The 27,467-nt window shown below is 40.8% G+C and overlaps 1 pseudogene; it reads right to left on the bottom strand.

Moving 5' to 3' along the window:
* Positions 1-26,538, bottom strand: part of LOC124973342 (WD repeat-containing protein 91-like) — a 28,319-nt pseudogene extending 1,781 nt beyond the window's left edge.
* Between the last annotated feature and the right edge of the window lie 929 nt (positions 26,539-27,467).

Here is a 27,467-nt window from a genome sequence, read left to right as displayed (position 1 = left end):
CTAGGTACCTGACAAGGTCAAACACATATCCTCATCACTAGGTTTACCTGATAATACTAGTAAAATGGAAGGTTCTTGCAATTTCATACACTTATACAAAGAAAGCACATGAAACATGGCAGCTCAGACTTGAGAGTTAAAACAAATGTGTAAGCTGAGGAACACATATGACATGAACAACTCATGTTGTTATAACACCCTCAAATTTGCCTCAAATATGGACTGTTATGTACTTCACCCTTGGTCCTCCCATGAAATAAGAAGTCCATGCCTGTTTAAAGTAACTACAGTAAACCACCGAGCTCGTTTTCTGTGGGGGGCACGCTCCCCCCTTCCAACACTCCCCAACTCTTCTTGCTACTCCTCAGTGTTTGCTATGATAGGTTATTATTCCCTAGGAATGGGGTTAGGAGGTCATATTCTTGTTAAGACAGGATGACAGAGTCCTCACATTCTGTCCCATCCCACCTTCTCTACCAGCACTAAGGCCCAGACCCAGTCTGCCGCTAGAGGACTTCAGATTCTGACTTGTGTCCAGGGCTTCTTCACTGCCATACAGGGTGGGTCAGATGGCCATGATCCACTCGGCCAGGTCCAGAACTCCAGGAAAGTGCTCCCTTGCCCACCATGACTCCATCACCCAGTTACCTTCTAGATGACTCTCCCTGTGGCAGAGCACATCAGCATGAAATTGCCCTCTGAGTCAAAAGTGAAGAGTTGGCCTCTGGGGACTTGAACCTGCTTTTAGCCCCTGTAACCAGACAGTACAAAGGAGCCTGTGGCATCAGAGGGGAGGCTGTACTCAGACACCTTCAGGCCACTCTTTTGGATGTTCCACTGGATAAACTGCAAATAAAATGCACAACCAGAGTGCTTTCTCAGTGGGGGCAGGTCCAGCACAAGCCTGGGTGGAAGCCCAGGGCCTGCCCAGAGTAAACTGCCTCCCTCCACCAATAGTTCTAACAGCTTCAAAAAACCCTTTACAGTTACAGAGGCAGAAAAGGGGTGGGGGTCCACAGGACACCCCAAAGTCCCATCTCTTGCTGACACAATTTTTCAAAGGATGAAAATGTAGAAAAACAGCAACCTCATGTTAAAGTCCAACCCTTCTCTTTCACTCTGGCCTGAGCCCAGGAGAGGAAAAGGGACAGCAAGTGGCTTTGCATGGATTTCTGGTCTCTCAAGCAGGTAAATGACTACTGTCATTATTAGGAGAATTTGAACCCGACTAGGAATAAAGCACAGAGGACAAATTCCAAATCTATTTCAGTTTCTCAGCAGTACAATTAATTGGATGCTGCATGGTGAAGTTACAAAGCTAGCTTTGTTTATCATGGTGTGTATAATTCCCCAACCCACCCTATGAACAGGCTACTTGACTGTGACCACTTCTTCACTGGGAATTCTAACAAAATATAGAAGTCAAACTGTATCTTAAAAATTCCTTCCTCTAGTTTTCAAATGAAGAACTGAACTGAGGCACAGGAGTGCACATCTCGAGTCCTGTCTAATAGGGAGGCTCACTTGAGCCCAGAAATTTGAGGTCAGCCTGGGCAACACAGCAAGACCCTATCTCAAAAAAAATAATTCATCTTATAGTTACTGTTTTCAATGACAAGCACAGGTAATTAATTTATAAAATCCCAAATTCACAGGAAGGCATATGACAGACGAGTCTTTCTCCCACCTGTGCCCACCTGGCTCCCTTTCCACCACTGTTGCTGTTTCTATTTCTTGTCATACCCTTCCACAAAGGGAAACTACATGGGGCATTTCCTTATCTTTTTTTTCAGGGGGAGGGGTAGCTTACTTTTAACTTCTTTGAACTCAACTCAGGCCTATTTGCCTCTGGGAAGATGTCCCTAGTCCCTCAGCAAACTCCATAGATCATTGCTGGTTACAAGGCCACCAATTACCAAGCTCACCAAATCATATCTTGGCTCCAAATATGGATCCATCTGGGTGAGCCTAGTTGCTTTGCTATGAGGAGGACACCTGTGGTACTACCTTTTCCACTCTACTCATCAAACCCCACGAAGAGCCCAGGAGATGGATTACTACCTATTTTACAGATGACAAAACTGAGGCAGAAAGAGGGCATGGCAATAGCAGAAAGCATGCCAGACCCAAGACCAGCCTTTCATGGTGTCCCAGCACTCGCTGACCCTGAGTGTGCCTACCTTGCCATCCTCACCTATGCTGTACACGGCATTCTTATCACAGCTGAACTCCACAGAGCAGACCTCCCTGCAGTGGGCCCTCCAACTCATGGCACACTCATACTGCTGCATGTCTGAGGATGTCAGATGCTATTACGACTGTGCACCTCGGAAGGCACCCTCCCTCAGCACAGGAGTCTGTCCCCTGATGCTCAGGGGGGCATAGCTATTCTGGGGACCATGGGACTCCTAAGCCCCATAGGGTAGCTACCCCTGCCCAGGGACCAAGTCTGCCTCTGAGCTGCAGAAGAAGCTTCCACTTGGTCAAAATCGAGGGTTAGGAATCCCAGCAGGAGGGGTTGGAGGTGGGGTCCTGGACACAGGAGTCCTTTCTATAAGACCTCTACAGTGTCCCCCCCAGGGTCCCAGATATCCACTAAAGATAGGATTGCCTTGTCCCATCCCAGACCATGGGGATGCCTCCCTGGGAACAGAGGAGAATGAGCCACCCACAGTTGAACAGGCAACAAAAAAGTCCTATATCCTGAACAGGCAATAGTTGGATCCAAGAGCTCCAAACTCTCATCGAGTCCCAACCCCTCCCATGACTGCTGACATTAACCAGTGCAAGTGGATTGTGCTGAGTGTTTTATAAAAACTCCAATAGAGATTAAGCTTCCTTGATTTGAAATCAGGGTTTTGCAACAGCATCTATTCCAGCTAGGTCATGTAAGGAGGGGATCAGGATCACCTTGAGCACACTTGCATACCAAATAGATGGATGACACCATCAGCTGCTCCTGTGACCAGCAGATTTCCATTGTGATTGAAGGTCATACAGTTGATAGCAATGGGTTCTGGGTCCAGGGAGACTGGAACTGTTAAAACCAAACAAAATCACAATTAACAGACTATTCCAACTCAGACACAGACACAAGCACCCCACTGGATCCTCTGCCAGTTTCTCCCTTAAAAGATCTTCTTCTGGAAAAATTACCTGAGCATTTGTCAAGGTGCTGGGTTGTGACCTCTTCTACTATTTTGAAAGGCAAAGTCACTGAATCATAAACATTCTGGTTTCCATACATGCTGCTTCACTTATAAAATGATCTGTATCTTAGCAATATATACATCACTTGAGTGCATTTTAGCTAAGTCTTATTGAGAGGTCAAATTGCCTGTAGGAAAGAACACTTTATTGACTGACTTTCATGACTGGCAGCCCTAAGTTAACAGAGGACCACCATGCAAAGATCCTGCAGCTGCTCCATCCTCCCCAAAGTCTCCCCACAGCAACACTTAAAAATGCAGGAGTTAAAAAAACTACCTCATGGAACTTAGGCCTATCAGTTAATTCAGTAATCAGCAGCACAATAACTGGGGCTGGGTTGTAGCTCAGTGGTAGAGCACTTACCTACCACATGTGATGCACTGAGTTCAATCCTCAGTATCACAGAAAAATAAAACAAATAAAAATAAATGTATTGTGTCCATCTATGATTAAAAAAAATTTTAAAAATGCTTCACAATAGCTAAACTATGGAACCAAACTAGATGCCCTTCAACAGATGAATGAATAAAAAAATGTGGTGTATATATACCATGGAATATTACTCAGTCTGAAAGGAGAATGAAATTATGGCATTTGCTGGTAAATAGATGGAACTGAAGAATATCATGCTAAGTGAAATAAGCCAATCCCATAAGCCAATCCCCCCCCGAAAAAATGCTTTCTCTGATATGTGGATGCTAATTCATAATCGGGGGAGGGTAAGAGAGGGAAAAAGAGAGTTACTTTAGATTAGGTAGAGGGGACTGAAGGAAGGGGAGGGGGTATAGAAATAGGAAGGATAGTAAAATGAATCAGATAGTATTACCCTGTGTACATATATAACTATATGACTGGTGGGATTGTACATCATGCATAACTAGAAGAATGAGAACTCATACTCCATTACATATCAAAGTGCATTGTACTGTCATGTATAACTAATTAAAACAAATTTAAAAATTAAAAAAAACAATTAATGAAGATTAACATTCCAAATGACATGGAACCTGAGGGGCCCTAAATTATCCTCCTGAGACTAAAAACACAAGACAGAATGCTATATGGTGTTATTGATACACATGTGCACAGTGCTGAGCTAGCAAATAAAGACATCCTATGATGCCAGTAATGAGGGTAAGGCAAGACTCCTGAGGACAAGGAAACTCTGAAGCTGGCTTTCACTATGGTGCATCAATCAAATATATATGATCCTAGTTCTCACTTTGATTGCCATCAAGCACTCAGATGCCCCAAGTGTAAGATCCACCCAAGGTCAGGTTGGAAGAAATCTCCAAACATGGCTGGGATTCAGAGCTTTATCCTCAGTGCAAGAATGAACTAAAAAACCTACTTCACAAAACAGGATAAGAAAACACACCTCTCTGCAAATCATAGCCACAAACTTGCCCTGATAGGAATGTATAATCCAAATTCATAAGTCCCTAAATAGTCTGTGAAAACTTAAGCAGAGAATTTATTTTAAAGCTGTCAGGAGTTGGTAGGGTCCCCAGGAACCTGGCAGAAGTGAATGCATCTCCACCCCACGTCTCAAATATTCTCAGGAATAAAGGTACCAGAAACACGAGGCTACATGGGAATTCACAGGACACAGGAAAATAATGCAAAAGAGGTGAACGCCACAGCAACAGCAGAGAAGAATCAGTTCCACAGAGACCTCAGACACGGGGTTACCACAGGTGTGACAAATCTGACAAAATAAAAGGAGGAGTCCACATAATGGGCAAGAGTAGGAGACTCCAAGCATGACAAAGCAGGTTTTTAAAACGAAGCTGTGTTTCTAAAAATGAAACACAGAAACTGAAATTAGCATCCTAGTAGATTGGTTAACTAAAAGAACAGGCACAGCAGACTAGAAAATGAGCAAACTGACAGAGCTGAGGGCATTCTCACCATGAATGTAGCAAGGGCAACAAAAGAGAAGTGCCAACACATCTGACCAGAGTTCCAGAAGGCAAGAAATAAGCAGAGATCTCTAAACTTGAAAAGAAATGACTAAGAATTTTCCAGATTTAATGAAATTCTTGGATTAAGAAAAACCTAACAAACCCCAAGCAGGAGCTAAAGGAAAGAAGAAGAAAAAAAAAAAAAAAAAAAAAAAAAAAAAAAAAACCTTCAAATCTAAAAATCCACACTCAGATATCAGGTAAGAAGATCTTAAAGGCAGCCCAAAAGAGAAAATAGCCAACAATGGAAGACCTGTTCCACTGACAACAGACTTATCTTTCCACAAAAGAAGCCAGACAACCAAACCACAGTGTTAGGAGAATCAGTTCTCAAGTAGAATAAGAAGTTTGAGAAAAATAAATATACTATGATTCCATTCATGTAAAGTTTGAAAACATACAGAACAGAGACTGTGTTGTTTATGAATATATATTAATATGATAAACTAATTTTTTAAATGTAAGGCAAACCAAAATTCAAGACAGTTTCTCTATGGAAGCAGGAAAGGTGGAGACTGGGAAAGGGCAAAGAGTATTATTAATGTTCTATTTTTAAATTAGGCATTCATTTTACTGCCTTTCTTCTCAATAAACCATACACCTATTATTTCAATATTATATTATATGTAGATAATATTTAATTAAAAATTTGAAAATCACAAGTGAACATGGGATTAAAAATCATGCTAACAGCCGGGCACAGTGATGCATGCCAGGAGGCTGAGGCAGGAAGACAGCAAGTTCAAGGCTAGCCTCAGAAACCTAGCAAGACCCAGTCTCAAAATAAAAAATAAAATTAAAAAATAAAAGTGCTGGGAATGTAGCTATGTGGTACAAAGCTCACCTAGCATGTACAAGCCCCCAGGGTTCAGTCCCTAGCACTGCAGAAAAACAAAACGAAAAATTACTTCTAAGTACTGAAACTATTTATTTTAATAAGAAACACCACTGCTTTCTAAGTAAGTAAGTTCAACATCATTTCTCTCCCAAGGGCTCCTGTGAGAGTGTGGGTACCAGTTATATTCTGGGGTGGTGTGTTGAGGGCCGTCTTGGACAAGATGGTGCCTGGCACTGAGTCAAAGGGCGCTGGCTGTCCATCTTGGACAAGATGGCACCTGGCAGTGAGCGAGGGGTGCTGCCTGCAAATTGAGGGAGTACCTAAAAGTTGTTTGCTGTTACTATCCTTGGAGACATATGATGTGTTAACGCCAGGCTCAAGGACTGGCTATCTAAAATCATGCCACACATAGACAGCTCATGATTTATATAGTTTTATACTGGCATTCCCCTGCATGCTCTCCTGTGTGAGAGGAAACTTTGCTATAATTGGTTGATAAGCTATGAGCAAGGGAGAGGGGAAGAGAGGCAGGGAGAGAGAAAGATGAAGAAAAACGTAGGAGACAGAGAAACAGGGAGGACACAATAAATCTCATCAAACTAAAGATTAGTGGTGTCTCCTTTCTCCATGCCAGTTCCACTGGACGGAACAAGTGGTGGCTCATACGGGGAGCTTTCTTTCTCCTTCTGCATCCTCCCAGGTAAGTAACCTAAAGTAAGCTACAGGAAAACTGTAGGATAATCTCCTGGAAATCTCTGGCCAGAGTGTATAAGAGGGAGGTCATATAACCCCAGTAAATGAGGTCACATAACTCCAGAATGGGGTCACACGTGTCAAAAAATAAAATGATAAGAATCATACAAGATGTGCTTAAGGCTAATGGGGCTGCCATAAAACGATCTACTGTAACAGCATATGTAATCACACAGGCCATGGTTAGTTCTTGGGTTTTAGAAGAGGGAGTTCTAAATATTCCACAATGGGAACATCATAAAGAGGATCTTATCAAAGCAGAAAAGCAATCCCCATTACCTAGAGTTACTTTTCCCATGTGGCAGCTCATTAAGGAATGTCTAACATCTGAGAAAAGCAGAATAAAAATTTAGTAGAAGAAGGAAATATGTGTCTGGAAGTGATAAAGGAACAACTAAGTGTAACTTCTCAAAAAGAGGAAGAAGAGGAGAGGCTTATCGGGGAGGAATTAGAAAGAAAATCAGGGACACAGTGGCACCCACCAGTTTTGTCAGGAAGGAACACAAATCCCTTCCTGGAGGCAAAAGCTCCCCCTCAAGCAGCCTGCCCCCTATATCCCCCAAGGTACCCTTGGGAGGAATTAGCTCATGCTATAAATCAGATGGGTTTTTCACCTTGGGGAGAAGAAACCCCCATTAAGGAAACCTCAGTAGTCCCACAATTCTTCCCTGTGCTAGAGGATCAAAATGGGCAAAGATTCCTAGATTTCAAAACAGTAAAAAGTTTTAAGGAAGCAGTAGTTATGTACAGTCCTCAGGCCCCATTTACAATTAGTATGTTGGAGTCAGTATCAGGACTAAATCTACTGCTGGAAGACTGGAAAAGGACTAGGGAAAAATTTACAAGGTGTTACCTGCCCCATTCAAGCTGAAGGACAAACAGGGACTAAGTGGCTGGGTTTTCCAGAGAGGTCACTGAACCATTAAAGATAACATGGAAATCCAATAATCCTATCTGGGTCCCCCAGTGGCCATTTTCTAAAGAAGAAATAGAGGTGGCCCAGGAAATAGTTAGTCAACAATTAAAGGAAAACTATATCACTCCTTCCACTTCTCCTTGGAATACACCCATTTTTGTCATAAAAAAGAAGTCTGGAAAATGGTGAATTTGCAAGATCTGAGAGCCATAAATTCCAGTATGCAAACTATGGGCCCGGTGCAACTGGGTCTCCTCTCAATGGCTGCTATTCCAAAACATTATCATATCATCTCTGTAGACATAAAAAATTGTTTCTTTTCCACTCCTTTGCATCCTGAGGATAGCCCTCAATTTGCCTTTTCCATTCCTTCTTTGAATAATGAAGGGCCTAATACTAGATACTAATGGGTGGTCCTTCCCCAGGGAATGACAAATAGTCCCACTATGTGTCAAATATATGTTGGCCAGGCTATATCACAGATTAGACAGAATTATAAAGTACTTTATTGTCTCCATTATATGGATGATATTCTTTTGGCTCAGAGGGAAGAACAGACTTTATTAAGGGTATTTAACAATATTATGGAAACCCTAGGAAAATGGGGATTACATGTGGCCCCAGAAAGGGTGCAAACCACAGCCCTATTACCTTTCTAATATTAAATATTAGATACCTGTGTTAGGCCAAAAAAATTCAATTAGCCATGGAAAAGCTTAAGACCCTAAATGATTTCCAAAAATTATTAGGTGATATAAATTGGATAAGGCCAAATTTGGGAATCACCAATGGTCAACTTAAGCCTTTGTTTGATATTCTCCAAGGAGATTCAGACCCTACATCCCCCAGAAATTTAACTCCTGAAGGTAGAAAAGCCTTAAAGTTAGTAGAACAAGCTTTAGTAAATGCTCATAGTGATAGAGTTGATCTATCTTTGCCTTTTAGCCTTATAGTGTTAGATTCTGAATATACTCCTACAGGTCTATTGTGGGAAACTGGACCCCTGATATGGATTCATTTGCCAGTGTCTCCCAAAATTGTTGTTTCCCTGTATCCTGGGATGGTGGCAAATCTAGTTTCATTAGGACTTAAGATGGCCCTTCGAGTTTTTGGAGTTCATTCTCAGTTATTGTCCCGTGTACAGCAAAACAGATTGAAATACTAGTTAACAATAATGAAGATTTGGCAATTGTCTATTTTTCCACCAGGGCAACATTTGATAATCACTTGCCAAGTTCACCTATTGTCAGCTTCTTCAAAAGACATCCTGTTATTTTCCCTCAGGTTGTTAAGACTCAATCTATCCCAGCAGCAAAAACAATCTTTACAGATGGTTCCTCCTCCGATACAGCTACAGTAGTTTCTGATAAAGTACAGACTATTATTACTTCTCATAAGTCTGCTCAAAAAACTGAACTGGAAACAGTAATAACAACCTTACAAATATTTCCTAAGGAACCTTTAAATATTTACACTGACAGTCTCTATATTGCCCAGCTTGTACCACAGCTTGAGACAGCTGGACCCATTAGTCCTCAATCTACCTTACAACAATGCTTTTATCAAGTACAAACTCTTTTGTGGACTCACAAAGAACCTTTATATATAGGCCATATCAGAGCACATTCAGGCTTACCTGGGCCTTTAGCTCAAGGAAATTATACTGCAGAATCAGCTACTCAAGATCCTCATGTATTTAATATTGTAGAAGAAGCAATTAATTTCCATAAAGATTTTCATGTCAATGCTACTACTCTCAAAATAAAATATAACATTACAAAAGAACAAGCCAGAAGTATAGTAAAACAGTGTCCTGCCTGTGCGCCTCATTTATCTGTTCCTCATTTTGGAGTCAATCCTAGAGGACTCCTTCCAAATCATCTATGGCAGATGGATATCACCCATATCCCTGAATTTGGTACTTTAAGATTTGTACATGTAACTGTAGATACCTACTCAGGATATATATTTGCTACCGCCCATACAGGGGAAAAGACAAAAGATGTAATCAGCCATTGCCTTCAAGACTTTGCTACTATGGGAAGGCCAAAATCATTTAAAACAGATAATGGGCCTGCATATACTTCTTCATTTCAACAGTTTTGCTCAAAGTTTAATATCTATCATTCTACTGGAATGTCCTATAATCCACAAGGACAAGCTATCATGGAAAGGGCTAATCAAACATTGAAAGTCTGCTTAACTAAACAAAAAGTGTAAGAGGGGCATTAGCCCCTCCCAAGAACAGACTTAACCTTGCTTTATTCACCCTCAATTTTTTGAATTTGGATGCCATGAGCTGTACTGTGGCTGATAGACATGTTGTGGAAAGTCTGGTGACCATCCATAAGCATTGTGGAAAGACATCTTGCCTGGGTCCTGGAAAGGACCTGACCCAGTATTAATTTGGGGGTGAGGATCTGTTTGTGTTTTTCCTCAGGACCAACAACAACCTATCTGGGTCCTGGAGCGCTTGGTAAGAACTATCCATAAGAAAGAAAATGGCACCGAAACACAAAATGATGGTGATGGTGGTAAGGCTCCTGTTGTTAACTCTTCCTAAAATTTTGGGGATATATTCTGGGGACTGCTATCTGTATGGCCTTTTCCCTTTCCTATTTCTCATGATGCACAAGTTTTCCCTCAATTATTTCCTAGTACAGAACTTCCAGGTATCCATTACCTACCAGCTGATTCCACTGTTAAGCCACTTATTACTAGTCTAAACTTCAAGTTAAGAGGTAGTCTTTGCTTCCTCTGGTTAGCCACCTCAGAAACCACCAATGGTGCCTTGCCCTGTGTGCAGCTTGCTTCCAATTGGAATCTTTCTTATGGGTATTGGCAAGGAAAGGACCCTTATGCCCTTGCTTTAAACATAACCAAGGCCATCGGTAATGTAAATTATACACAACAACCTAGATGGGGGTCCCACTTGTATGCCAACTTCTTATGGCAATGTTGCACCTATTAAATGAGATAAGTGTCAAGGGGATATTATGGCTTATAAGGTGACTCCTTAATTTTCCTTTGTGCCATTTGCCATAGATTGGAGAACTGTTAAAGAATTTTGAGAAAGGCAAAGGCATCATATACGTATGCCAATGTAGATACTGATTTTCATACCAATGAATATTCTCCTCTTTCCATTTGGTGTCTTTGTGGAGCATCTTCTTGTATGGACATTAGTCCACTTAGTATGATACAGGGAGGCAGTCTCTCTCTCATTCAACTAAGGTGCAGTCAAAAGCAAGCCTATATAGAGGGAAGTAATACACCTGTTTATAGTTATACAGGGTGTGAGGCCAACTTCACTTCCTTTAATCAATCTTTCCCCCCTACTCCTGTATGTGTCACATCTCCATTTGTTTTCATTCTAACAGATCTAAGTTTAATATTAACATTACTGATAACAGTAATAATGATCCTGACTTCCTTTACTGCACTAATGAAGAGTGTTATGTATCTAGTTGTTGGAATGCTTCATTATTTCCTCTGGCTGTGATTGCCAGGATTCCAAAATTTATTCCAGTCCCAGTGACCTTAAATCATAGTGAGTGGAATTTCCTACCCATGAGAGCCAAAAGAGATTTTGGTATCTCAACTATTATAGCCATTGCTTTTGCTGCAGCATCTGCTGTGGCTGCCACCACTGCTGCTATACTTGCCCTGGAAACTGCTATTCCTACTGCTCATGCACTCAACAACCTGTCACGAGCCACTGCCGAAGCATTGACAGCCCAGGAAAACATCAATGCACATCTCCCCATGGGCATCCTGATTCTAAACCAAAGAGTGGACTTACTACAAGAACATGTGGACATATTAACTGTTACTGCACAGACGGGCTGTCTACTACATGCCCAAGCATTAAGTGTTACTCCTATACTCTATTCTAATATTACTGATGCTGCAAATCTGTCCAAAAAGCTTGGAAGCATGCTTAATTGGACATGGACTAAAGAGTTCACTAATTTTTCTAGCCTATTAAGAAATTCTATATTTGTGGTAAATAGTACTCAGGTCAAGGTCCCGGGTATGCCAGAAGCCATTAGTTTCTTACAGTCAGCATTACAATTTGGAAAACAATGGATGGGAAGTTTTGCTATGATGGGATTGTTGTTCTTGCTTTTATTATTGCTACTTAGATATCTGTTGTCTCTAAGGAGTCATCAAAGACAGCAAGCCTTAGTGGTATGGCAAGACCTTATGGCCATGGGCCAAGGCTCTGATCCACAGATTTGGATCTACCAATTATAGGGCTGGTAGTCAAAGATGGGTAAGCACAGGGTGGACTTTATACCAACCTAAGACAGGGATCAAAGCATGCCAACAGCTCTTTGACTCCCAATGATGGGTAAGGATAGAATCTGACTCTGGCCTCTAAGACAGGCACAGTCACTGTCTTTTTCTTTTAATAAAAATAAAGGGGAAGCTGTTGAGGGCTGTCTTGGACAAGATGGCACCTGGCAGTGAGCCAAGAGGTGCTGGCTGCAAATTGAGGGAATACCTAAAGGTTGTTTGCTGTTACTAGTTCCTTGGAGACTTATGATATGTTAACGCCAGGCTCAAGGATTGGCTATCTAAAATCATGCCACACGTGAACAGCTCATGATTTATATAGTATTATGCTGGCATTCCCCTACATGCTCTCCTGCATGAGAGAAAACGTTGATATAATTGGCTGATAAGCTAGGAGCAAGGGAGAGGGGAGGAGAGGCAGGGAGAGAGAAAGAAGAAAAAGGCAGGAGACAGAGAAACAGGGAGGATGCAATAAACCTCATCAAACTAAAGATTAGTGGTGTCTCCCTTCTCCATGCTGGTTCTGCTGGATGAAACAGTGGTGGGCAGGTCCCTGGCTTCAGGGAGGTAGGCCAGTACCAGTACCTGGGAGCTGACTTAGCCTGGCTGACAGCCGTCACTTCTTGGGAGCATGTACCTGCCCTCACTGCTGCCAGCTGCTACTGTAATTCTTACACAGTTCTAACAGGAAGTTGGAAATAGGAGTCCTCTCCTAAAATATAAACCACAAGGCCCTCTAGTAGGTTCTGGGTGACTTCTGAATCTATGGTACAATTCTGAATAACTTCAGTCACTAAAGATCTGTCCAGAGTAACTGAATTTGCAACACTTAAAACTTAGATATTTTCTCACAAATTAACAATCTGAGGAGACTAAAGCAAAGAGGGGGGCAGAGTCTCACCAGCATCACAGGGGATGCAGGCAGGGTGCCTCCACCTGGTGTGCCCAGCACAAGGAGAGACCTGTACCATGGCAGTTTCATACCTGCTGCTTCATGCTCTTCATGTCCCACAGTAGCAGCTTGCCTGGAACCTGGTTCATTCCTGTGGCAGGCGAGACCCAAGTCCCAGGGTTATGCCACATGCATCCAAGATGGTGACTGGCAGAGAGCCAAAGGGCATGCTGAATGTGCCTTGAGAAAAACAGGAAGCATTTACCATTGGCTGTATGATAATTAGTTCAGCTGCTTAGCACGTGGACAGATATATCTTACATGTATGCTTGAGCTCGTGATCGCTTGACGTTTAATAGAATTGGATGGACATATCTGATTACAATTGCTTATGCATGAGACTGCTTATATATTGAGGGTGTTATCCGAATAAAGTGGAAGCTGCTTCATGAACTTCTGAAGAATATGTGTTGTTTGTTCCACTGGTCAGTGGCAAAGGGCAAGTGGTGGCCCGTAGGGGACGTGGTAAGTGCTCAGGTAAGAAATAAAGAAGAAAATTTTTCACTAGCACAGTCAACTAGCAGTCAAGCATTAAGGCTTAACAGAAGGTTCCCCTAGTGAGGGAGCGTAACAGAAGGTTCCCCTAGTGAGGGAACGTGATGGAAGGCTGTCCTAAGAGACAGCAAAGGATGTCCTGTAGTAAATGAATATGTGTAAGGTGTGATTTGTGTTCCTTTTCTTGTTTGGTTTCTGTTTGTTGTTGTTGTGGCGATATGGACATTAGCTCGTTTCTGTCTGACTTCCAAAAAACCAAAATTTCAAGAACAGTTAAGAGAAGGGGAAAAATATTAGAAACTGTAAAAGAAGAACAATCTAGTTGAGTTTCTAAAAGAGAAAGTAGATGTTCAGACTCAAAACAGGGGTGTGACTCTGAAGAACAGGAGCTATCTGAGACAGAGCTAGAAAAGGAGTTCCCTCAGTGGCATTTAACTCCTACTGTGCCATGCCCTCTGGCATATAATCCAGGTCACCACACTTTTACAAGTTGTAGAGGCACATGTACTTGCTGCGCAGGGGCGGTGCCCAGACAGTGGCCTCATGTAGAATCTCAATCAGTGTTCCCAATATTCCCAGTATTTGAAGATCAAAACAATCAGAGATATCATCAAATATTAGATATAAAATTAGTAAAAAGTTAAAAGAGGCAGTTATGTCCTATGGAGTACAACCTGCATTTACCATTTCTTTATTAGAGAATGTTGCAAGTCAAAATCTTACTCCAAATGATTGGGGTAATTTAGTAAAGGCATGTTTATCTGGGGGACAATATCTCATGTGGAAGGTGACTAACCAGGAGTTATGCTCTGATACTGCCCAACGTAATGCAGTTGCAGGCAATCCTCAAAGGAATCTAAACATGCTGACAGGCCAAGGAGCATATGAAGGGCAAGGTAATCAGAATAATTTCCACTCTGGTGTGTATCAATAAATTAGTGCTGCTGCCAATAAAGCTTGGAAAACGCTTTCAGGTGCTGATGATCTTCAAGGACAGTTATCTAAAGTTATTCAAGATCATAATGAAACCTATGCTGATTTTGTAAACAGATTGATTCAAACAGCAGGACGTATATTTGGAGATGTGGACCAGGCTATGCCTTAGTCAAACAGCTTGCATATGAGCAAGCAAATAAATGGTGTAAAGAAGCAATAAGACCTTGGAAAAACAAAGACCTTGGAGCCTACTTAAAGACTTGTAGGGATATTAATGAGACTTTTATTCAAGGTCAAGTGATGGCTGCAGCACTTGTACAGGGTCTTAGAGGTAATACCAACTCCCGACCAGGCCAACAGTGTTATCAATGTAAACCATTTGGACACATGAAAAAGAACTGCCCCCAAGGTTCTGTGCCAAAACTGTGTCCTCGATGTAAAAAAGGGAAACACTTGGCAAGTGACTGTAAATCATTTAGAGACAAAGATGGTAACCCTTTACCTCCATAAAATGGGAATCAGGGCCCACAGTCTCAGAGCCCACAAATACATGGGGCTATCCAATTCGTGCCTTGGACCCATTACCCCTTGACTCCCCAATTAGACAAACAACAGGAAGTGCAGGATTGGACCTCTGTGCCTCCACCAGAGCAGTATTAACTACAGAGTTGGGAGTACAACCAATACCAACTTTGGTTGTTGTCCCATTACCTAAAGGAACAATGGGACTAATTCTGGGGAGGAGTTCTTCGACTTTAAAAGGAATAAATATTGTACCTGGAGTTATAGACCCTGATTTTACAGGAGAAAAAAATATTAGTGCTTTTTCACCAAGAGGTGTAGCAATAATAGCTCAGGGTGATCACATAGCACAATTGTTGGTCTTACCCAGCTGCCATGATCAATATCCATCAAAGAATATTATTAGGGGAAATAAAGGATTAGGTTCTATTGGCCAAAATATGGTCATATTAACATTGGATTTAAAAGATAGACCTATGACAAAGTTAGTGATAGAAGGCAAAAGTCATGAGGGCTTATTAGATACTGGGACTGATAAAAGTATTATCAAAATTACAGAATGGCCCAAAGCCTGGCCACTTCAACAGGCAAATCAGACTTTAAGTGGATTGGGTATAGCTTCCAATCCTAACAAAAACACAGCCATATTATAATGGAAGGATGAAGAAGGTCATAGTGGTACTGTCCAACCTTACATCCTCGAACATCTCCCGGTAAACTTGTGGGGGAGAGATATCATGGAACAGATGGATTTGCATCTCACATCTGAGATCCCATACAGTAATCTAAAAGCTAATCAAATGATGTTAGCCCAAGGACACATGGGGAAAAGTTCTTGGGAAAAATAATCAGGGATCTATTTCACCCATTTTAGTTACTCCAAAACAAGATAAAAAGGGATTGGATTTTCACTAGGGTCCACTGAAACAATTAAAATAACATGGAAATCTGATAAATCTGTCTGGGTCCCTCAGTGGTCCCTCTCAAAAGACAACTTAGAAGTGGCCCAGCAATTGGTTAAAGAACAACTAGAGGCCGGACACATCAAAACATCCACCTCTCCTTTCAACACACCAATATTCATAATAAAAAAGAAATCAGGAAAATGGAGGCTATTACATGAACTAAGATCAGAAAATTCTAAAATGGAGCCCATGGAAACTATTCAATTAGGATTACCTACTTTATTGACTATCCCAGTTAATTGTAATTGACATAAAAGATTGCTTCTTTTCAATTCTGTTACATCCCTCAGACACCAAAAGGTTCACATTTACTGTGCCCTCATTTAATAATAGCTCTCCTAATAAGAAATATGAATGGGTAGTCCTCCCACAAGGCATGGCCAACAGCCCCACTATGTGTCAAATTTATGTAGGCCAGGCTATTGAACCCATATGCCTAACAAAATCTCAACTTTTAATCTATCATTATATGGATGATATTTTGCTAGCTCATAAGGAAAAATCTGTCTTAGAGCAATGTTATAATTCCTTACTAAAGTCACTGGAAAGATGGGGCTTACATGTTGCCAATGATAAAGTACAAATGATAGACACCAAAAACTTCCTGGGATCTATCATAAATGCAACTGTGGTTAAACCCATAAAAATTAACATTCAGGTGGACAAAACTTAGAACTTTAAATGATTTTCAAAAACTTTTGGGTGATATTAATTGGAATAGACCTTACCTCCATTTACCCACCTGAAGTTTGGGCCCCCTGTTTGATATTCTTAAAGGTGATTCTGACCTCCTTTCTAAGCCGGTGCTTACCCCTAAGGCTCGAACAGCTCTGAAGCTTGTTGAAACAGCTATGGAAATGGTTCATCTTGATTGTATTGACCTAGCTAAGCCTTTACCATTCATTGTCTTGGCCACAAATAAGTTACCCACAGGAGTGTTTTGGCAAAAGTGTCCTATTCTATGGGTTCACATGAATTATGCTCCTAACAAGGTCTTATCCTTTTTTACTGAATCTGTGGCAGAATTAATCCTTAGGGCTTTAAAAGTATCCCTTTCCACCTTTGGATCACATCCCTCAACAATCACTACTCCATACACTACTGATCAGATACGATATCTTATTAATAATTCAAATTCATGGGCTATAGTCTTTACTAGTACTTCTGCTGTGTTTGACAATCATTTGCCATCTGATCCTCTTCTCCAATTTTGGAGTCAAAATCCTATAATTTTCCCTAAATTCACCTGAAAAGAACCTATTATAGGAGCCACTGGTATATTTACTGATGGATCAAAAAATGGTACTGGTGCTATTACTATAGATAATGTTACAGAAACATTGCTGTTTAATACTCTATCTGTACAACAAACAGAACTATTAGTAGCTATTGAAGTATTCAAAACCCACCATGAGCCTTTTAACCTATTCTCTGATAGCAAATACACTGTTAATGCTGTTCAAAATTTAGAATTAACTGGTCTGATTTCCCTCACCTGCACTATTACAAAATATTTACAATGCTTACAAAAACTTATCTGGGACAGGAAAGATCCTTTTTTTTATTGAGCATGTTCGGGCTCATACTGGCCTTCCAGGTCCTCTAAGTTTACACAATGATTTAACAGACATGGCCACCAGAGACCCACACATCTTTAATACGCTTGAAAATGCAAAAACTTTTCATTCCAACTTTCACATAAATGCTTCCTCTCTACGTACATGCTATAAAATTACTAAGGCAACAGCTTGGGATATAGTCAAGTCTTGTGCTAAATGTGCTACACTTATTCCTAACCCCTCATTAGGAGTAAATCCAAAAGGACTTCAGCCCAATCATATTTGGCAAATGGATGTAACTCATTATTCAGAATTTGAAAAACTACAATTCATTCATGTGTCTATTGATACCTTTTCAGGATTTATTATGGCCTCTGTTCATACTGGAAAGAAAACCAAAGATGTATAACACACTGTTTACACTCTTTCTCCATCCTGGGGGTTCCCAAACAAATTAAAACAGATAATGGTCCTGGACATACGTCCCAGGTCTTTAAACAGTTTTGTTCCACCTTTGGTATTCAACATGTCACAGGAATTCCCTATAATACTACTGGACAAAACATTGTTGAGCATGCCCATTTAACACTTAAAAACATGCTTTATAAACAAAAAGGGGGAATAGGGGCATCATACAGATCCCCAAAAGACAAATTATCTGTTGCCTTGTTGATCTTAAATTTTTAAAATCTCCATTTTGAGGGCCAATTGGCTGCTGACCGTCATTCAGAGCCTAATAAAAAACATCTATCTCAAGTGCTCTGGAAGGACATTCTATTGGAACAATGGAAAGACCCAAATCCAGTGTTAATCTGGACCTGATGATCGGTTTGTGTTTTCCCACAGGATGCACAGTTGCCAATTTGGGTGCTGGAGAGATTGGTCAAGGCCTCAACAGAGACCCAAAAACAGGAAGAAGATGAGGAGGCTTCTCACGCTGATGGTGTTAGCAATTTCTCACCAAGTTAATGGAGGAGACTCGTGTGAACTATGGGGGATAGTAAAGTCATGGCCCTATCCTGTATCCCTTACCAACTCCTCTATTCTATATCCTCCTATTTTTACAGCAATTGACCCCATTTCTTCAGCCCGCTGTTCAATGGGGAAAAGAATGGTTTGGGTTTTTGTCCAGGGGAGGTCTATTGTGTGTTGTATCTGTTCTGTGCATATAGTGTTTAAATAAAATGCATATACATTGGCACAGAAAAACAGTCATTATTCACCAAGCTCTTGTTGCAATTGATGCTGGCTCATTCCCCAAGTCTGGTTAAATATGCTGGACCGGTAGTCAAAGACGGTAAGAATCATGGGGAGCTCATACCAACCTAAGACAGGAAATGAGGGCTAGAGCCTCATTTTCCAATGACAGGTAAGGATGTGGTTCCATCCTGGACAACCTAAGACAGGGATGGTCTCTTTTTTAAACAGAAAGGAGGAAATGTGGCGGGTGAGACCCGGGGCCCAGGGTTATGCCACATGCATCCATGTTGGCCACTGGCAGAGAGTCAAAGAGCATGCTGAATACACCTTGAAGAAAACAGGAAGCATTTACCATTGGCTGTATGATAATTAATTCAGCTGCTTAACACGTGGACAGATATATCTTACACGTATGCTTGAGCTCGTGATCGCTTGACCTTTAATAGGAGCCTGAGCTCCTACACGTATGCTTGAGCTCTGAGCCTGATCCTGTTCCAGGAGGTGGGACATGGGCTCAGGACACACCTGGCCCCCCAGAGCATGTGCCAGCAAGCTGTGGCCTTGACAGTGAGGAGGAAGTGACCTCTGGCTCACCTGGACATATCGTCATTGATGTTGATCTCACAGAGATTTTTCTTCGCTTTTGTGTCATAATGATGTATGGTTCCCACGACACTGTCCAGCAAGAGCTGGAACAAGAAGGTGGGGGGTTGAAGGACAATATGGGAGTCAGGGAAGACTGCCAGAGGGAGCCATGCCCACTCCCGTGAGGTGATGGACTACACAGGATGAGACCCTTCTGCTCTTGTCCAGGCAAATGGGGAAATTCTGTCTACAATGGACCACACTTAAAAATTACAAATTAAGATGACAAAGTCAACCCTTGAACAGAAGCAAAACCATAAAAGTCATCTGCTATGGTTTGAATATAGTCTGACGGTGTCTTTGGAATACTCATGTGTTAGTGGCTTGGTCCCCAGTGTGGCAATGTGAGGGGTGGTGGAATGTTTAAAAGGTGAGGCTTAGAGGAAATTGATTAGTTCCCTGGGGCAGTGAGTTAGATCTCCTTTTACAGAGTTGTTATAAAGAGAAGGCGTGACTCTTGATCCAGCCTGAGCTTTCTGTCTTGCCTTGTAATTTCTTCCTCTGGCACACTCTCCTACCACAATGCCATCCTCCATGTTGTGAGGCAATCAAGTGGGCCCTGACCTGAGTAGAGCAGATGCAGTCACCTTTACAAAGAATCCAGCCTGGGTGGGGGTGGGGGTTGTTATAGGACCAGAAAACAGACTGTTGCAGCATCTGTGGAATGGGAGAGATGTGTCTCCTAAGACATGCCTGGAAAGATTCTGTTTGCTTACACAGGACCCCTGATCTTCTTTTATCTGGTTGTAATCCCAGGTGTTCCAGTCCCTTCTCACTCCCAGCCCACAGGCCATCTCTCTTTGTACTGGCCCTGGCTAGTCATTTGGTCTGGGTGACTTCCCATTTGCCTTTTTAGAGGGGATCTCTGATTCCATATCCAAAGGCCTCCAGAAAAACATAAAAGTGGCTATCCTTGCCTCCAGGAACGTGTGACTTAGTTGGTGAAGATCTTCAATGATAATAACAAATACAATCAGAAGAAACCACCAGAAGCAGCCCAGGTCTGAGGCTATCCCTAGAAATACCAGCTAGATTGTGAACTCAACATTCACTTAGCAAATGACTCAAGGAGAGTCCTGAGTTCCTAGGCCCATGAGAATAATTCCTTCAGCTGTCAAAAATTACACAAACTCAGCACAGGCCTCTGACTCCTGCATAGTATAATCCCTGTGAAATGGAATGAAAGAAAAATAGTAAACCAATTTTGTCTTTAACTACAAACCTCATCTGAAATATTAATGTACAGAGAGAAAAAGAAGCTACTGCTCTTTGGACCCTTCTGTGGATGACACAATAATGAGCACCATCCCCTCACCAGCACCAACTGCTGCCCTTGGGACCTAGACAGGAAGGTTCTCCACAGCAAGAGGGAGCATACTGGGAGGGTGGTTAAAAACAGGGAAGGTGGGAGAGGACAGGAAGCTGGATCATCTCCTGGGGAAGACTAGCATGCACAGGAGGAAGCCTTCCACGTCCTCCAGGTTGCCTCATTTCAATTCTTAATTCAGTAATTTCTCAGCCACAGCAAACAGAAACCTGTCAGACCAGTCATGGGTGTGAGGTCTCTGTATTCCCAGTAATGCAAAGGAGGAAGGGGATCTGGCTTGGCTTCCTCAACTCAGCAGTGTGAAGAGCCCTGGGGAATCACTCAACTTGGACTGCAGAGCAGGTGCTGTTGGCCAAGTGTCACTGACCATCCTATCCTGTTTGGTGACCCATTCCAGAGAGAGCAGCGGTGACTTGGAATTGGAAGATGCTTTGGTCTGCATGATGGGGTTGAAGGACTACTCTTTGATGACCCCATCTAGGTCTAAACTGGAGACCCTCCTCTCTAAGCAGTCCACTCTGAGCAAGAGAGAAAGGGTGATGTCAGTCTCCTGGCCTCATTCTCTTAAAGGGTCCCAGAATGTCAGGGCTGTCAAAACAAGAAGCCCACCTCCACCCTAAAAATCATGCTTCTTGAGGGATTTCTTTCTTTCTTTCTTTCTTTTTTTTTTTTTTTCTTTTGCGGTACTGGGTATCAAACTCAGGGCCTTGTGCTTGTGGGGCAAGCAATTTTACCAGCTGAGCTATCTCCCTAGTGCGAGGGTATTTCTTGAAAAGTCATGCTTTTAACCATATGGAATTAAAAATGTATACTTGGTAAATATTTTCCCAAAAACACAAACATAAAGCAAATTATAACTGAAGAGACTTGGGGGCTAAAATGCAGAGTACTTTGTTCGTAGCCTCAGAGCAACATTATTAGGAAGGGTGGACAGACTTACCACTGCAATGGCAGCTCTAAGAGGATCCCCAGAAGGCAGTGGTCCAACCCTCCTCTGATCCTGTGGGAGGAACACTGTCCTTCAAGGGCCATCCTCCTGCTGCCACACTTTCACATGCACTGCCTGAGAACCCAGGCTGCACAGCACTTCCTGGAGGGCCTGCCCCCTCACCTGCAGTGCATGATGAAAGAGTGGTTCTCCCCATACTCCTTCTGCCCCAGCACAATGAAGGGCTGCTCTGGGCGGCCGCCTTCCTCGGGGCCTGCTGTAGACACCCATGTCAGGGGCTCCACTGGTTCCATGTGGAGATCTGGACAAGGCTCAATCTCAGGGCCACTGACTTCCAGCTTCATCTCTGAACACTGTGGTCAGCAAGTGGTGATTCATCAGCTGGGAAGGGCTCTCCCACACTCAGGAGCACATAAAGGGACTCAGTGGTTACATAGTCCAGAGGAAAGTTCTGAGCTGTGGGGATTGAGCTCAGTTTTCCACAGGAAAATGGGGTTCCCACTCCCTATACAGCTCTTTCCTGAGGACTTCACTCACCTCACAGGCCCTGCCAAGGTACAGGGACCCTTTTTACAGCTGACAGGACTCAGGACATAAATCTGCCTTGAAACAGGCCAGGTCAAGCATAATGAACCTTGTTTCATGAGAGCCTACTGTGTAGTAGGTGCTATGATGTATGGTTTTCTCTTATTTAACCACTCTAAAACCATGTAAGAGACTGTTATTTACTCCATTAGCAGTTGTGGAAACTGAACAAGGTCACAGGCTGGCAAAAGGTAGAACTCAGATGTAGATCCAGAGTTATTCATAGATTCAATAATATTGAGTGGTCAATGTAGATTCATCAACAGTGACCAGTTGGGGTAGATTTGTCCATATCAGTACATCAGAGTAGATTCATAGATATCAACCTATAGAGGCAGATTCATTAGTATCCACCCAGCAGGGTAGATTCATTGATATCCACCCATCAGGTAGATTCATTCATATCCACTTATTAGGTAGATTTATCAATATTGTCTCCTCAGGGTAGATTGGTCAATATTGATTCAAAGTGGAGATTTTTCAGTATCAACTCTAAGGGGTAGATTTGTCCATTTTGATTTGATGTGAGGGATTCACCAATATCAACCCATCAGTGTAGATTCATCGATATTCACACTTAAGAGTAGATTCATTTATATGGATCCGTAGGGGAGATTGATATCTACCAGTTGGGGTAGATTTATTGATATAGACCCTTTGGTGTAGATTCATCAATATTGATTCATCTAGGTAGATTTGTTTATATTGACCCAACTTGATAGATTCCTCAATATTAACTTGAGTGGTTTGATACATTGATATAAATTTGTCTGCTTAGATTTGTCAAAATTGACTTGGCATAGATTCAGCAATAATGACACATTGGGGTAGATTCATCAATATTAATTCATCATGGTAGTTTCCTCAATATTGACCTCTTGGGGTAGGTTCATAGATATTGACTCTTCAGAGTAGATTGGTTGATATAGACTTGACAGGGTAAATTTGTCAATATTGACCTATTAAGATAGATTGAACAATATTGATGCTTAGAGTAGATTTGTTGATATAAACCTGTTACTTCAATTTGTCAATGTAAACTCGATGGAAAAGATTACTTGATATTCACTCATTGGCATACATTCGATGATACCAATACATCAGGATATATTTATCAATATTGATATGTCAATATCAATTCAACAATGTATATTCATTGATATAGACCCATTGGGATAGATCCTTCAATATCAACTCTTCTGAGTATATTCATTGACATTTACCCATTTTGATAGATTCATCAATACTGGCCCTTCAGTATAGATTTGCCAATATTGAATGATCACAATAGATTTGTCTATATCAACACATTGGGAGGGATTCATCAATATTGGTTCTTCAGTGCATATTTATCAATATTGACATATCTCTGTAATTTTGTCCATACTGATCCATTGGGTTAGATTCATTGATATTGACTTGATGAGGTATATTCATCAATATCAACTGTAGGTGTTGATTCATTGATATTGGTGATTCTTTGATCCTTTGATATTGACCTGTCGGGGTAGATTGAGCAATATTGACTCTTCAGCATAGATTTGTCCATATCAATTCAGTGGGTTACATTCATTGATCTCAACTGGATGGCGCAGATACATTGACATTAACCCATAGGTGTTGACTCATCCATATCAACTTATTGGTGTAGATACATTGATATTGAACTGTCAGTGTTGATTCACCAGATATTGAATTGTTAGTATCAATTAGTAGATGTAGTTTCATCAGTATCAAACACTTGGGATACATTCATCAATATTGACTCTGCCAGGCAGATTTTTTAATATCAACCTGTAGGGTAGGTTTCCTGATATTGACTCTCTGTTGTAGATTTGTTGATATTGAATCATTGATGTAGATTTTTTCATATCAACTCATCAGGATAGATTCATTGAAATTGACTCAACTGGTAATATCCAGCAACATTGACTCATTAGTGTAGATTCTTTAGTATCGACCCATGGGTCTAGATTTCTCAATATTGACTCAAAAATGTACATTCATTGACATAATCTTGATGGTGTAGATTCATCATTAACTGCACATCAGGGTTGATTGATTGATGTTTATTTGTCAATATCAATTCTTCAATGTACATATGTCAATATTGGTGGGGTAGATTTGTCAGTATCTTCTCACCTGTATACATATGTTGATGTCAATCCATCATTGTAGATTCATCAATTATGACTTTTTGGGTTATATTTCTTGATATCTACTTGCCAGTGTAGATTTGTTGGTATTAATCTGTTAAAGTAGATTTGTCCATATCAACTTTACAGGGTATGTTAGTTGATATCAACTTGTTGTAAATGTTCATTGATTTTAATGTTTTGATGCCAATTTATCAATATAGGTTTGTCAATATCAATTCAACAGTGTACATTTGCCAATGTTAAGTGGTCATGGTAGATTCTTCAATATTCACAAGTTCATGTAGATTTGTCAATATCAATCCTTGAGGTAGATTTTATCAAGCAGTCATTGTGAATTCTCTGCTATTGACTGAACTGGGTAGAATCATTGATGTCAACTCATCTATGTAGATTCATGAATATCAACTTGTCAGTGTAAATTTATGAGTATTGATTTGTTGAAATCAAATAATCAATGTAGATTCATTGGTATCAACTGGTACATATTGATTCATTGATATGGACCCATCCAAGTAGTTTTATTTATTCTGACCCACTGGGATCTATTTATCAATATTAACTTGTTGAAAACTATTTGACAATGTAGATTCATTAATATTGACTGATCTGGGTACATTAGTTAATATCAACCTGTCTGGGTATTCATTGATATCAGTTCATCCGTGTAGATATGTCAGTATTGACACATCAGGTTTGATTGTTTGATATCAGTTTGTCAATATCAATTCTTCATAATAGATAGGTTGATATCAACTCAACAGAGTAGATTCATCAATATTAAATTGTTGGTATAGATTCATCAATATTGACATGTTGGTAAAGATTCATCAATATCAAGCAATTGGTATCAATTCACTGATATTGACCCATCAGTGTATATTTGTTGATATTGACCCATTGGTATAGATTCATCAATATAGACTTGATGAGATATATTCATTGACATTGACCCATCAGTGTTGAATCATTAATATGGACCAGTCATGGTAGATTTGTCAAAATTGACTCTTGTGTACATTTGTTGATATTGATTCATCAGTGTAGATTCATCCATAATAACTTATTGGGTAGATTTGGGAATATCAACTTGATTGGGTAAATTTATCAATATGAATTTGTCATTGTAGGTATATCAATTTTGATATGTCAATATTGACTCATTGATGATTCATCAGCATTAATTAGTGAAGATTCATCAATAATAACCAGAGGGGTAGATACATAGATATTGACTCAATGGTATAGATTCATCAATGTCAACTTTAAGGTTTAGATTCATCAAGATTGACCCATCAGTGTAGATATATTGACATTTATTCAAAGGTGTAGACTAAATGATGTTGACCTGTATGGGCAGATTAATCAATATTGACTGGTTGGGGTACATTTAACAGTATCCACACATTGGGTAGATACATCAATATCCAATCATCAGTGTAGATTCATCAATATCACCATGTTGGGGAAGATTGTTTAATATTGATTTGTCCATATTTATTCTTCAATATATATTTGTCAAAATTGACCCATTGGGTTAGATGTGTCAATATCAACTTAACTGGTTAGATTTTCTGAAATTGACTCTATGGTGCAGATTCATCAATATTGACTTGAGAGATCCAAGACTGTGGACTAGAGGAAGGTTGCATTCCTTGATGCTCCATATCTCAGGATTCAAGGAGAGGAAAATCTGTTTCTCTGTGAGGTAGTCTCTGATGCTCATAGATCTCCTGCTCTTTACCCCATTTGTCCACTGTTTTCACCTGATATCTGCCAGCACATTGCCTACTTTTGAGTGTAGATCGCCCACTGACTGCTCCCTATCACCCACCATTTGCCTATTTGCCTGCCTCTTGCCTGCCTTTTACCTACCCATCACCCACCTCCTGATGTCCACCTGCCAGTCATCCACTGTTAGACTATGGACTGCCTGAAGACTGCCAGAGGATTGCCCACTGATCACTGATGCCCTGAAGTTCACTGTCACAGTACCCACAGGTTTGGTTATATATGGATGCCACCATTATGGGGCAACAAACAGGACCAACAGGACCCCCAGCCAGATTGAACACACCACACCTCCAGGACCACTGACCTGAATGTGCTCAATTTAAACTTGGCACTTGTGCCCTGCACTGCAGCTCTTCATTTGCCAACACATTTGGAAGCCAGTGCAGGCATTTTAGATTATCCTGGAAGTGGAAGCCACCATCTTTAGTTGGGGCAATACCACCCTGAACACCTGCTGGAGACTGGAATCTCATTGTCAAGTACTTAACTTTCATCAGGCTACTGAAGACCAGGAGGTGTGAATAGTGTATGAATAATATACAGTGTAGATTTTTTCTCTGTTTGAAAATTTTTAAGTTTTTATTTCTTTATTTTTCTCACTCTATTTCCTTTTGTTTACCTGTTTCCTCAGAGTCTCTTTCTTCATTTTCTCATGCTAACAATCACCTTCTTTTGGTTCCACTTTCAGTCTTCCTATGATCTAGTATTTCTATATACTCTATTTTATCCCATTAACAGTTACATCTACACCCCTCCCCATCCTCTTTTTCTACCATTAGAATTTGTAGCTCTCATTGCAAATCTATTTGACATATTGTAGATAATAATCAAACTCACCCTCTCTGTTTATTATGACAATGCTGTCTTCATAGGGGGTATTTGATATAGCACTACATATTATCTGTGCTGAGGGCTGCTAATATTTATCTCCCCCTTAAGAAAGAGGTTTTGGAAACCTTCAGGGTCACTTTAAGTCTATAGGGGGGAACTTCTATATCCCAGATCTGCACTGCTAGAGAGGAAGATACATGACCAACATGAAAGAACAAGGAAAGAAAGTATTCCAAACAAATCAAGATTCTATATTAATAGAATCCAATGATATCTGAGTAGGAGAAATGTCAGAGAAGGAGTTCAGAATACACTTAATTAAAATGATTTGTGAAGCAAAGGATAAGATAAGAGAGCAAAGGTGGGCAATGAACGATCACTCCAATAAACAGTTGGAAAAGCAACTGAAGGAGGTAAAAGATCATTTCAACAAAGAGATAGAGATTCTCAAAAAAAAAAAAAAAACCCAAACAGAAATTCTTGAAATGCAGAAAACAATAAACCAAATAAAAACCTGAATGAAAAGCATCACCAACCAATCACTTGGAAGACAGAACCTCAGAAAAAAATT

Source organism: Sciurus carolinensis (genome assembly GCF_902686445.1).
Source record: "Sciurus carolinensis chromosome 14 unlocalized genomic scaffold, mSciCar1.2 scaffold_126_arrow_ctg1, whole genome shotgun sequence".
NCBI lineage: Eukaryota > Metazoa > Chordata > Mammalia > Rodentia > Sciuridae > Sciurus > Sciurus carolinensis.
This window is presented reverse-complemented; position numbering and strand designations above follow the sequence as displayed.